General features: G+C 36.6%; 1 pseudogene; it reads right to left on the bottom strand.

Moving 5' to 3' along the window:
* Positions 1 to 302: 302 nt before the first annotated feature.
* LOC100718193 (Golgi apparatus membrane protein TVP23 homolog B-like) lies at positions 303 to 5,406 on the bottom strand (annotated as a pseudogene).
* Positions 5,407 to 11,238: the final 5,832 nt, after the last annotated feature.

Genomic DNA, 11,238 nt, shown 5'->3' with positions numbered 1-11,238 from the left:
AATTTAAGTTATTTGAATTAATGGATCAGTATAAATAAGAATTTAAATGATTTCCTTTCATATAGGGAAGTTTGTGAGTACAATTTAAAGAGAATTTAAATTGATTTGTGATGCTAGCTTTTTCTATGACTTTAATAATATCTCTAATAGCTTTAGGAATACAATTTTAAATATGAAAATTTATACAGCCTTTAAAATTCCAGCCACCTTAGTGGCCAGGAGTTTAAATACATGATTTGAAGAAAAGAAACTGTACTTGATGTATTCAGTGTAAGGATGCTTATATATAGTTTTTCCCTTTGCTATTCAGGAGAGAGGTCCCAATGTATCTTGCCTTCTGCTATTATATCACACTCCTGTTTTGACGATTTGTGTTGGTAGATGTGCAAATTATCTTGCAACTGCAAAACAGAATATGAGTAGACTTTAGTATCGAATACATATTGGGCACTGTATTTGGCATGAAAAGGACACTGTCTTTCAAAGATGAAGACACAGTCTACCTGCAAAGACCCACAAAAAATTAACTATTCAGAATGTGACTAATGCATTAATGAAAATATAGACAAAGTACTTTGAAGGCACAGAAGAGGAAGAAGATAATACAGGCTGGAAAATGTGAGAATTCACCAAAGTTCTAGCTACCACCTTTTGATGAACTAGAATGGCAACTGTAAAGTAGATGAAATGTTCTGACCTGGCTTGATATGGTACATTTATTTGTTTTTGTCTTCTTGTAGATACCTCTGCCTTGTTTGCTAGAGAATGTTGTGCAACTGTAGACCTTCATGTTTTCCAAGTGCTCAGAAAATTGCTATTTGACCACTGAGCAAATTGCTTTGGATTAAGAATTGCTACTCTGGTGAAATTAAACCAGGGCAGCACTCAGGAAGCAAGATATTTTGTTTGAACAGAACATAAACCAAGGCTGGAAGTGGGGACTGCCTGAGACTGCTGTTCTGAAGCCCTCTTGAATTTGAATATTATCGCCAAGTTTGTGCTTCCAGACCTCAGGAACATGGCTTCAACAGGTCTGGCTATTCCAAACCGATGCTTCCCCCTGCACTCATTCTGTGATCGCTAGGCCTATTTTAAAACATCAGTACAAACTTACAATTTCATGGAATATTACTCAATTTTAATAGAAGATCACTAAAATCGTCAAATTTTATTCATTACCAAGTCATGTAGATGACTGGTTAATGGTTACAATCTGAATGATATATTCTATGGTTTTAATATTTGTGTCCCCTCCAAAACTCATGTTGAAACTTAATTCCCATTGTGATGGTACGAAGGAGTATGGTCTGCTATGGTTTGGACCTAGAATGTCCCCCAAAAGACTCACATGTTCAGAATTGGGGCTTTTGTAAGATGATCGGATCACGGGTGCACTACAGCTCACTTGCTATTAGGAAGTAGGGTCAGGTAGAAAGAAATCAGTCAATGGGGCCATGACCTCCTCCACTCCCTTTCCTACCTGCTTCCTAAGTGTCATGACAGGAGCAGCTTTCTTTTGCAGCAGGCCCTTCTACCATGCCATTTCTGCATTTGATGAACCTGCAAAGCATGGATGGAAACTTCTGAAAAATGAGCCAGAAAAAACATCCCCTCCTTTAAGTTGTGAGTGTTGGGTACTGTATCTCATTGACAATAAACCAACTAAAAGAGAGCCTTTGGGGGATCATTAAGTCATGAGCATTCTGCTCTCCTGAGTGAGATTAGCACTCTTATAAACCAAGGTTGAACGGATGCTCTCTTGCTTTTCTGTCCCTTCCATGGTGCAAGGACACAACATTCCTCCCTCCAGAGGATGCGGCAACATGGAAGCAGAGGGCAGTTCTCTCAGAAACTGATCTTCCTAGGACCTTGCTCTTGTACTTTCAGATTCATGAGAAATAAATTTCTGTTCTTCATAAATTATAGTGTCAAGTGTTTTGTTATAGGAGCACAAAATGGATTAAGACAGTCTATGAGAATTTAAAAGGGGGAATCATTGTAAAGTGAATATCTTTTTATCAATCTTGATAGGACTTATTCCTCTTGGGAAGACATAAAGGAATTGAATGATGACTGAGGAATGAGACTCATTGTCACCTCTGTGATGCGAGATGGATGCAACTCCCACAGGTGACAGTGGTCAGGGCTCCAGGCTCTATTTTCAGCTGCATTATCTCATTGTTAGAACTTAGTTGAGCTATGTTACTCCTTCCTAGTTTAAAAACTCACCTATTAAAAATATTAGCAAAGGGCTAGGGATTTAGCACAGCGGCATAAGCACCTGCCTGGCAAGCATGAGGTCGTGAGTTCAATCCCTGGTACCCAAAAAATAAAAAATAATAAAAATATTAGCAAAACTGAAAAGTGTGGTTAAACAATACAATCAATGTTTAAATAAAAATTGAAAAAAATTATTGCAGTAAAAGACATTATCATTAATTCCCCTTCAAAATATTCCCCCTCTCTTCAAACACACTTATTCCATCATTCTTGGTGTTTCTGAAACAGTTCTTGAAGTGCTCTTCTGTGAGTGTTATTTGTAGCTGCCAGGATGTGCTAAGTCAATTTAAAATATTAACAGCAATTTCTGTCAAAACAAACAAACAAAAACATTACAGTGTGTCCGCATCTACCCTATTCACCAGATGAGGCACAGTGAAATTCTGGATCTTCCCCAAAATCAAAATGATCACAAAAGGTAAAGATTTTGAATAAATTCAGGGCACTGAGGTAGCATCAACAGTGCAACTAAGGACACTCATGAAAGAAAACTCCCAGAATGCTTCAGAAAGTTGCAAGAACCATGAGACAAGTATATTAGAAACAAGGGGGAGTATTTTTGAGGGAGATTAATGGAATACATCTTTTACAATAATAATTTTTTAAATTAAATATTCACCATTTCCTTTGGTCTCACCTTATGCATTGAATTTTTAAAGTAGATGAAAGATGATCAATAAAAAAACTCCATCTTTACTTCATTGAAATACAGTATTATTTAGAAAATAAGGTGGTACATTATAATGATCAGAGTTTTCCAAGTGTTGATATGTTAGAAACTATACTTGGCTTTGTGGCATATTTGCTTATCTCTCTTTTCCCTGTGTGTATTATATGTAGTGTATTTTTAATAATAAAAATGATAACATGTACATAGTAAGAAATTGAAATAGCAGAGAACAATATGACTTCTTTCTACAATTATACAATAAAATTTTTTTTACCAATTCACTACATTCCTAGAGCTAGGAATGGTGGATCCAAAACTGTGGGCATTCAAAATTATTACTGATATTAAATATCAATCCAAAATTTTTGCACTCATTTGTGTCCCCATGAAGAACTTTTGTTTTCATATAGCCTCCTCAAGTTTGGGTATTATTAAACTTTTTAATTTACCAGTTTTTGAGGTTAAAAATGGCACTTGCTTGTGGTTTCATTTTGCATGTATAGTATTTAGTTGAGAGAAATTAGAGTTTTATTACATCAAAGAGCATTTCAGAGGAACTTTTATAATACTTATTTAAATAACAAGTAATATTCTGAGATAATCTAATAAAAGTAAGAGAAAAACAGCTTATCTTAAAGAAGTCAGAAAATAGCAGGTATAACATTTAAGTAAGCAAGAAAAACTTTCATATAACTAGTAGAAAATAGAAAGAAGAAAAAGAAAAAAGTACCTGTATAAGTAGAAAACATGAACTCAGATGGCAGAAATTTTTTTAGCTTTGTAAACATAGAGCTTTATAAAACTATAAAACTGTACACTTCAATAAAGGCACTATTCAATCTAACAAAATACCTTTAAAATATTTTAACAATGTACACATATAATTGTAACAATGTACAAATACACACACAACATAATCTTCTGATTAAGACTCCAATAAAGTTTGTAATACTTACAACAGAATTATGGATTCCTACAACAGTTCGTAGATTGGCTTAGTTTAGTTATATACTTTACTTTAAGAAACACCATTAAAACAAATGTATGATTTACAATATCTCCATTATAGCAGGAAAAAAAGATTCATAAAACAAAACATCTTTCAGGCATTTATTATGCCAAGTATTCAAAAGATTATTCTCATTATATGGCATAAGAATAATATTCTTTTAGTGGTAAAAGATAAGATTTATTAGTTCAAAGACCACCAAAGTGCTTCCAGGAATTTCTAAAGCAAAATCTCACTATCTTTTCCCTAAAATAAATAAAACAGCAGCAATTCTTGGGTACCTCTTAAACATAAAACTATGAAGACTCCATTTATATATTATTGGCTTACAAATAAAAATAAAAACACTATAGAAACTAGTTAACACTAGTGGCCTGAATTTTGTTTTGGCTTGTATCAGAAATTTCACCATAAAATACATACTAAAATTATTTATAACTTTTCTAACCCATATATAAGCTAAAGTGCTGAGTTTTACATAGACTCAAACTTACTTCTCAAAATAATCTACAGAAATAATATGTACACAAAAAGAACTATGAAAGAGACTAAGAACACATTCTATGGGTCAAAATATAAAGATCTGCTATATAAATAATAAAGATGTTAATTTGGGATACACTGTTATTACATGACTGTCCATACACATGTATACCACAAAACAATGCTTCTGTTGATACTATACTTTCTATTCCCAATGACTGGGAAGAAAACAAAAATAATATGAAACCTGTTTCCTTTTTAAATAATGTTTTTAAGCAGAAACACAAGCCTTACACTCCTTTGCAAAAAGGATGGAGCTGGAAACAGTCTGAAATCAAAAATCTCTTCAACTCTTGTCCAAGGTACCATACAAGCTTTCTCTATGCAAGAAGTCTGGTCAATTGCCAGTGTTTCATCTAAAAACTGCTTCCCAAGGTATAAGGTATCCATGGTGGTTAAATTCTTCATGTTGTCCACCTTACACCTGATGTAACCATACAAGCTGACACCGTATAGAACCACACCTATAATAACCACCACCAATCGTTTTGCTCCGAAGAAGAGACACTAGAGGCAAATCTCACCCACAGCACTGAACAGACAATAAGTCCTAATCAAAATATTCTTGACTTGGCTTCTAAAACCTTTATTCTCTTGAGAAGTTGCCTTCCTGGACTTAAACACCCAGTGACTCTTTCTATCCTCAACAATGTGATTCCACCAATATGTTAGTCTACCTGCGACATTCTTCATTGCCTAAAAGTCACATGACAACAACATGATACTGTCATTCAGGCAGTAAAGCTGCTGCTGAGCAATTCACACAGAAGATAATTTCATTGACTTGAAGAACAAATGGAAAATGATGCCACTGGATGTCTGACTTTGGATCTTTTTGGTTTACTAGCTGTAAACCAAACAGTGAAACATATTCAATGTCATCACTACGGTCCTGCAGCAACATACAGCCCTGCGTCAGCCTCACTTCTGAAGACCACCAAGATTTTTACCATGGAGTCTTGTAGTATTATTATGTAGTTGCATATGTCATTATCATTAACATATAAATTAATTAAAATAGAGATCAAAAAACAGAGACTTTTTAGCATATATTATTATGAACTGTTAATGCTACACCAGAGACATTTTTTAAAAGACACAGAAAGATTAAAACTAAAGTGATATAAAAGAATGCATCAATCAACTATGGACCAACAAAAGATGAGATGATGTAGTATTTTATACTTAATCTAATACTAATATTAGAGAAAACAAAATTTGTCTTAGTTGCTTTTACCTCATTGCTGAGACAAAATACTTAACACCCAAAGTGTAAGTTTTATTTAGGTCACGGTTTGTGGAGGTTCAGTCCATAATCTGCAGGCTCCAAGGCAAAGTGGCATACAGCAGAGGGGCAACATTTCATGCCAGCTTAAGGCAGCAAAAGCAACAAGAAAGCAAGAACACTCTATCCTTTATATTGTGTTCAGTCTACCAGGATTAGAGTGTGCCAATCCAATCAGTGGACTGATCCAGCAATCACCAACGCTTAGTCACAGCACTGTACCATTAATTAATCACACTCTCTAGATCCAGCCACCTTCAAAAACACACTCTGACTGCAAAAGGATTTGGAGGAGGGGTGCTCTAGACACAAGCTATAAAAGAATTTAAGATACAAGAAAAAAATATTTTTTATTGGAAAGAGATTATTTAAAAATGATATTGCCTCATTACGTGGGGTATTGGAAGCCCTCTCACACCATTAAGTGTGAAATTAGGAGTAAAATTAATAGAAGAAAATGCTGAGAAATTCTTGAAAAGTCTCCCCAAAACAGTACTAGTAAGAATAGTAAAAGTTAATTGATTTAATGAAGAAAAAAATTAAAGATTCTAGGTCACTTAATAAAGACTAGTATTTGCTAAACAAACATTTTAATGTTTGTTCATTCATTTAATCTTCTTAACATCCTTAAAAGCTAAGAGCTGTAATCATTTATTTTATAGGTGAACACTTCGACACAGATTAGATGGCTAACTTGTTCAAGGTCACATCAGTGTGCAGAAATAGTAAAGGGCAGTCATGATAACCACCACCCTACACTGTATCTAGAGGGCAACAGAGACAAATTAAACAAGAGATGATAGGCTGGGAGAAAACATTTATACAACTGTAACTTGTAGGCTAAAACATGTCAAAATTCCTGCACACTGCCAAGGGTACAAAAAATAAATACTGTAGAACAATTAGCAAAAGATACAAATTAGAGAATTCAAAGAAGAAAAAACTCAAATACTGTAGCAGATTAATATGTGAACAAATGCTCAGTCTAGAGGGTAATAAAAACATGCTTTTTTTAAAAGAGACAGATGTGCTGGGCATTGTGGCATATGTCTGTAATCCCAGTACTCTGGAGGCAGAGGCAGCAGGATCACCTCAAGCTCAAGGCCTCCTTGGCTACAAAATGAGACCCTGTCTAAAAAAGAAAAAAGAAGAAGAAGAAATACAGATGTTACTGAAGCCTCCCAATACTTGTGTGTTAAATGAAGTGGTGAATGAAGACCCGGACTTTGAACAGGAGATAACACATTGATCTGGCCCTGCGTCTCTTAATACCTCTTCCAGCCCCAGGCAGGAGGCACACCTGAATTTCAGATCCCCTTTGGACTTGAGTATCTCTCATCATGACATACACAACTAAACGTGGTTTTGTTTCTTTTGAATGTAGAAAGTTAATTGACGCTTATAGTTCTTCTGTGGTACTACTTACATATTGTCGTCCACTGTAGTTCTTTCCTGTTTTGTTCTACAATCTCCCTCCCAAGGGTAAGGACTAAGGCTGAGTCACTTAACATTCTCCGTGACTAACATAATGCTTTGTACTTAACAGGAGCCCAATAAATATTTATTGAACTGAATTTAGTGGAAGTGTGGTATGTTAAGCTCCCAGAGAGTAGGCAAGGAGACCACAGGAGCTTTGAAAATGGAGAAAATAAGGGAAAAGAAATGACCAAGTTGGACTAGATCAGCAGTTTCTGAAGTGTTCTCTACAGAATATAAATCCTATAAAATACTACCTGAAGAAAGCCGCTGGCTCAAATAATTTTGTAGAGTACGATTTAATATACTCCCACCCACTCACCCCTTTCGGGAATCATAAGCTGTGGAGTGCTGGAGCAGGCTTGCTTCAGCTTGCAAAATTCAGTCGTTAAATTTTTAGAAATTTTGTAAGACAATTGTTCAACAGTCAGTCATTACCAAAAATTTAATTATATAAACTTACATTAAATAAATTCTATGAAAAAACAAGAGTTACTTAAAACAAAGCTTCCTAATTAATTTTCTTCATTTTGCTCCTATGTGTTCAGATCTCAATGTTCCCCAAAGGCCCATGCAGTCATGGCTTGGCCCCAGTGCAGTGCTACTGGGAGATGGTGAAGTCTTTTAAAAGTTGAAGCCTGGTGGGAGGCCTCAGGTCACCCGGAATGTGCTCATGAAGGGGACTGTGGAACTCTGGTCGCTTCTTCTTTTCTTTGTCCTTGGCTACGAGGCGAATGGGCTTTCTCTGCTACACGCTCTGGGTTTGATGTGCCACCTCATCACAAGCCCAAAAGCAACAGGGCCAATGCACTATGTGCTTAACCCTCCAAAATTGTGGGCCAAAATAAACCTTTTCTCTTTTAGTTCATTATCTCAAGTATTTTGTTATAGTAATGGAAGCTAACCAACACACATATCCTTTTTTCTTATTTTCTTCTTTTGCTTCTATTTTCTCTGAATTGTAGGAATACTATATAATGGGGCTACCATCTCCACCTAGCTTTATGATCACTAATGCCATTTCAGGAGCTGGAATTTATCCATGGCAGGACATTTACACTACAAAAATCAGCACATACTACAAAACAGAGCTTTTTCTCCAGAGCACTGGTTGTTCAACATTTAGCAGCACACTATTAAAACCCCTTGCAGCCTTAAAGTAAACACACCTGTTTAACTGTCTAAGTCACTGCTCTGAATTTTACTTGATCATGAAATTCCTTTAATGCATAACATCTATCAACATCCTGAGTCATATTCTCTGGGAGAAACTAGTTAATTGCTAAGGCCTTTCCAGTTCTCATAACATAGATAAGTGACAAAATTGTACATACAAACTTGGCATCCCTAACTCTCAGATTTTCAATTTATTGAGGATATGGTAAGTTTAACCTGCCACCCTTTTGAAAACAAAGTTAAAATAATTTAATGAAACTCCTACTTTCTAGGAACTATTAACTGATCTGTTTATGATTTTTCAGCAGTATGGTCAAGGCAGAATATTATGAAGACATTCTATTTACATTTTGTTACTGAGTAAGGAAATCTATGCCTCTAAATCTCATTTTCTCCATTTATAAAATTGGGTACATTATAGGGTTTTTGAGAAAGCAGAACAAGATTCTGCACGAGGAAATATTTGGCAAACTGTGCAGTTTTTACATATAAAAGGAAACACGATTTGAGTGTTTCTTTCTGACGATGATGTGATAAATATGGTACATAAACAATCTTTAGCTGGGTTTGTTAGATCTTAGAAGCTTTCTCCCAAATGCCCCTAGCAAAGTGGATGAAGTTTTGGCTCAAACTCCAAAGTAACCCAACCATACTCCATAGTGACAACTCACATGTGATTGTTAAGATACCTCCTGGCTTCAGGACTCAGCTCATAAGAAACTGCAGCTCTGTTTGCAGAAGATCGAATCAAAGCCAGGCATCTCCAGACTCATAATAAATGTGAATGATGCTGGGTGGTCCCAGTACAGATGGAATTTGTAGCAGGGTGTTTTCAAGAAGCGGCTCTTATCATTATAAGCAGTTACAGTTCAGGGGCCAAAGGCAATTTGACTTAAGCCCAGAGAAAGGTGATCTTATCTCATAGCTCCACTTAATGTGGCACAGATCCATTTTGGAATAATATTTTCATAAACCTGAACAATTTTTATTTTTTCCTAAAAGGTCTAGAAATATTACCCTGCTTCATAGGAGGTCACTTTTTAAAGCTAAGACTGAAGATAGGAAGTGAGGATGGAGAGAGAAGAAAAGAGGGAGGGGAGGGGAGGGGAGAGGTGGGGAGGAAAGAAAAAGAGATGAGGGGAGAGGAGGAGAGGAGAGGAGAGGACAGGAGAGGACAGGAGAGGACAGGAGAGGACAGGAGAGGAGAGGAGACAGGAAAAACTCTAGCTTGCTCTCTTTCTTTCTTTGATCCCTCAACATATAAAGAGATGGCAAAATGCCCAGCACGTTTCCTGATTTTGCTGGCCCTTGTGCAATAATATTGGGCCCTCAGCTTTTGCCTGCAGTGCTGATACTGCAGATGTTAATCAGCCAGAGCAGAATAAGCACTAGTCAACCAGAACAGACACGGGTCACAGTCCTGGAGCAGCACTGTGGAGGTATGTTGTTGGCCAAGCGTTCCTTCAGAGATATCTGGGAGAAATGGGCCACTCGCTGGAGAAGTCTGAGAACAACATCAAATTATCCACCCATGTAGATGGACATACCTGTATTTTAACAATTTGTACAAGTATTTCAGAGCATGCTGACTGCAGTTATTGGATGTGATTTATCTCCAGAGACCCATTGCTAGAAGTTTGGTCTCCAGTGTAACAAAATTGAGAGGCGATGACGTTCATAAGAGGCAGGGCCTGGTGAGACCTAGTGGGGGATAATTAGGCCATGTAGAAGGATTTAACGCCATCTCATGGGAGTGGGTTAGCTGTCACAGGCTTGAACTGGTTGCTGTGAGAGCAAATGAGCATCTCCTTCCAATCTCTTTTCTGTATTCACCACCTGTCACTCTTACACCTTCTCCTGCTAGATGATGACATCTGTTATGCTGTGATGGAGTCAGAAGGTCCTCACCACAGGGGAACAGATGGAAAATCCTGATCTTGGACTTGCAGCCTTCAATACTATAAACGAATTCAATTTCCGTTCTTCATAAGGTGTTCAGTCTTAGGTATTTTGTTATAAGAACACGAAATGAACCAAGACACTGGCTGAGTGTCTGCTTGCTTGCTTGTTACCTCCTCAAAAGTTTCAATTTCTTATACCTACTCATATAGATAGGTCAGATATGAGCAGCTACGGAAAAGTCAAGGCAGAGTAATGGTACAATGTCCAGCAATATCTTGCTTAGGAACAAAAAAGGCACTAATATTTACTTACCTTTAGTTTACTTACCAGACAAACTATTCAGTGTCTTTGTAATCACTGCCTTATTTAATCTTCAAATACCCCTGTAAAATAAGTGGTGTTACATTTATACTAGTGGTAGATAAAGTGGACACATATTATCACCCTCACGCTACAGATGGACTTATATCCTACGTGGACCCAAAGTTATAAAATTATTAATTGGTAAGGATAACATTCCTGAGGGGATCTGTCTGGCTCCCAAAGTCTAGAATATAGTGGTTGAGCACAGGCTCTGAAGCCACACTGCCTACATTTGAATTCTATGCCTGGCGTACAGCTAGCTGTAATACCATAGAGAAATCATCTATGTACCTCTGCCTCCAGAATTTACAATGGAGTTGGTAGCACTCATCTCATAATTTTATTTGAGAATTAAATGAGTCATAGAATCCTTCCAACTGTCTCAACATGCAGTGAACTTTCAATAGGTTTTAGATCTTGCTACCTATTCTTGCATGATTCAGGACTGACACCCAAGCCCAGGCTTTCTGTGACCTGCACCATTCTAGGCCAATAGTTCTCAGATATGTTTCTTAATTTTACTTATTTTCAACT

The sequence above is a fragment of the Cavia porcellus genome, unplaced genomic scaffold (genome assembly GCF_034190915.1).
Source record: "Cavia porcellus strain 051 isolate PalLab524CR breed Dunkin Hartley unplaced genomic scaffold, mCavPor4.1 scaffold_22, whole genome shotgun sequence".
Lineage (NCBI taxonomy): Eukaryota > Metazoa > Chordata > Mammalia > Rodentia > Caviidae > Cavia > Cavia porcellus.
Note: the sequence above shows the minus strand (reverse complement) of the source record. Positions and strands in the feature narration are given on the sequence as shown.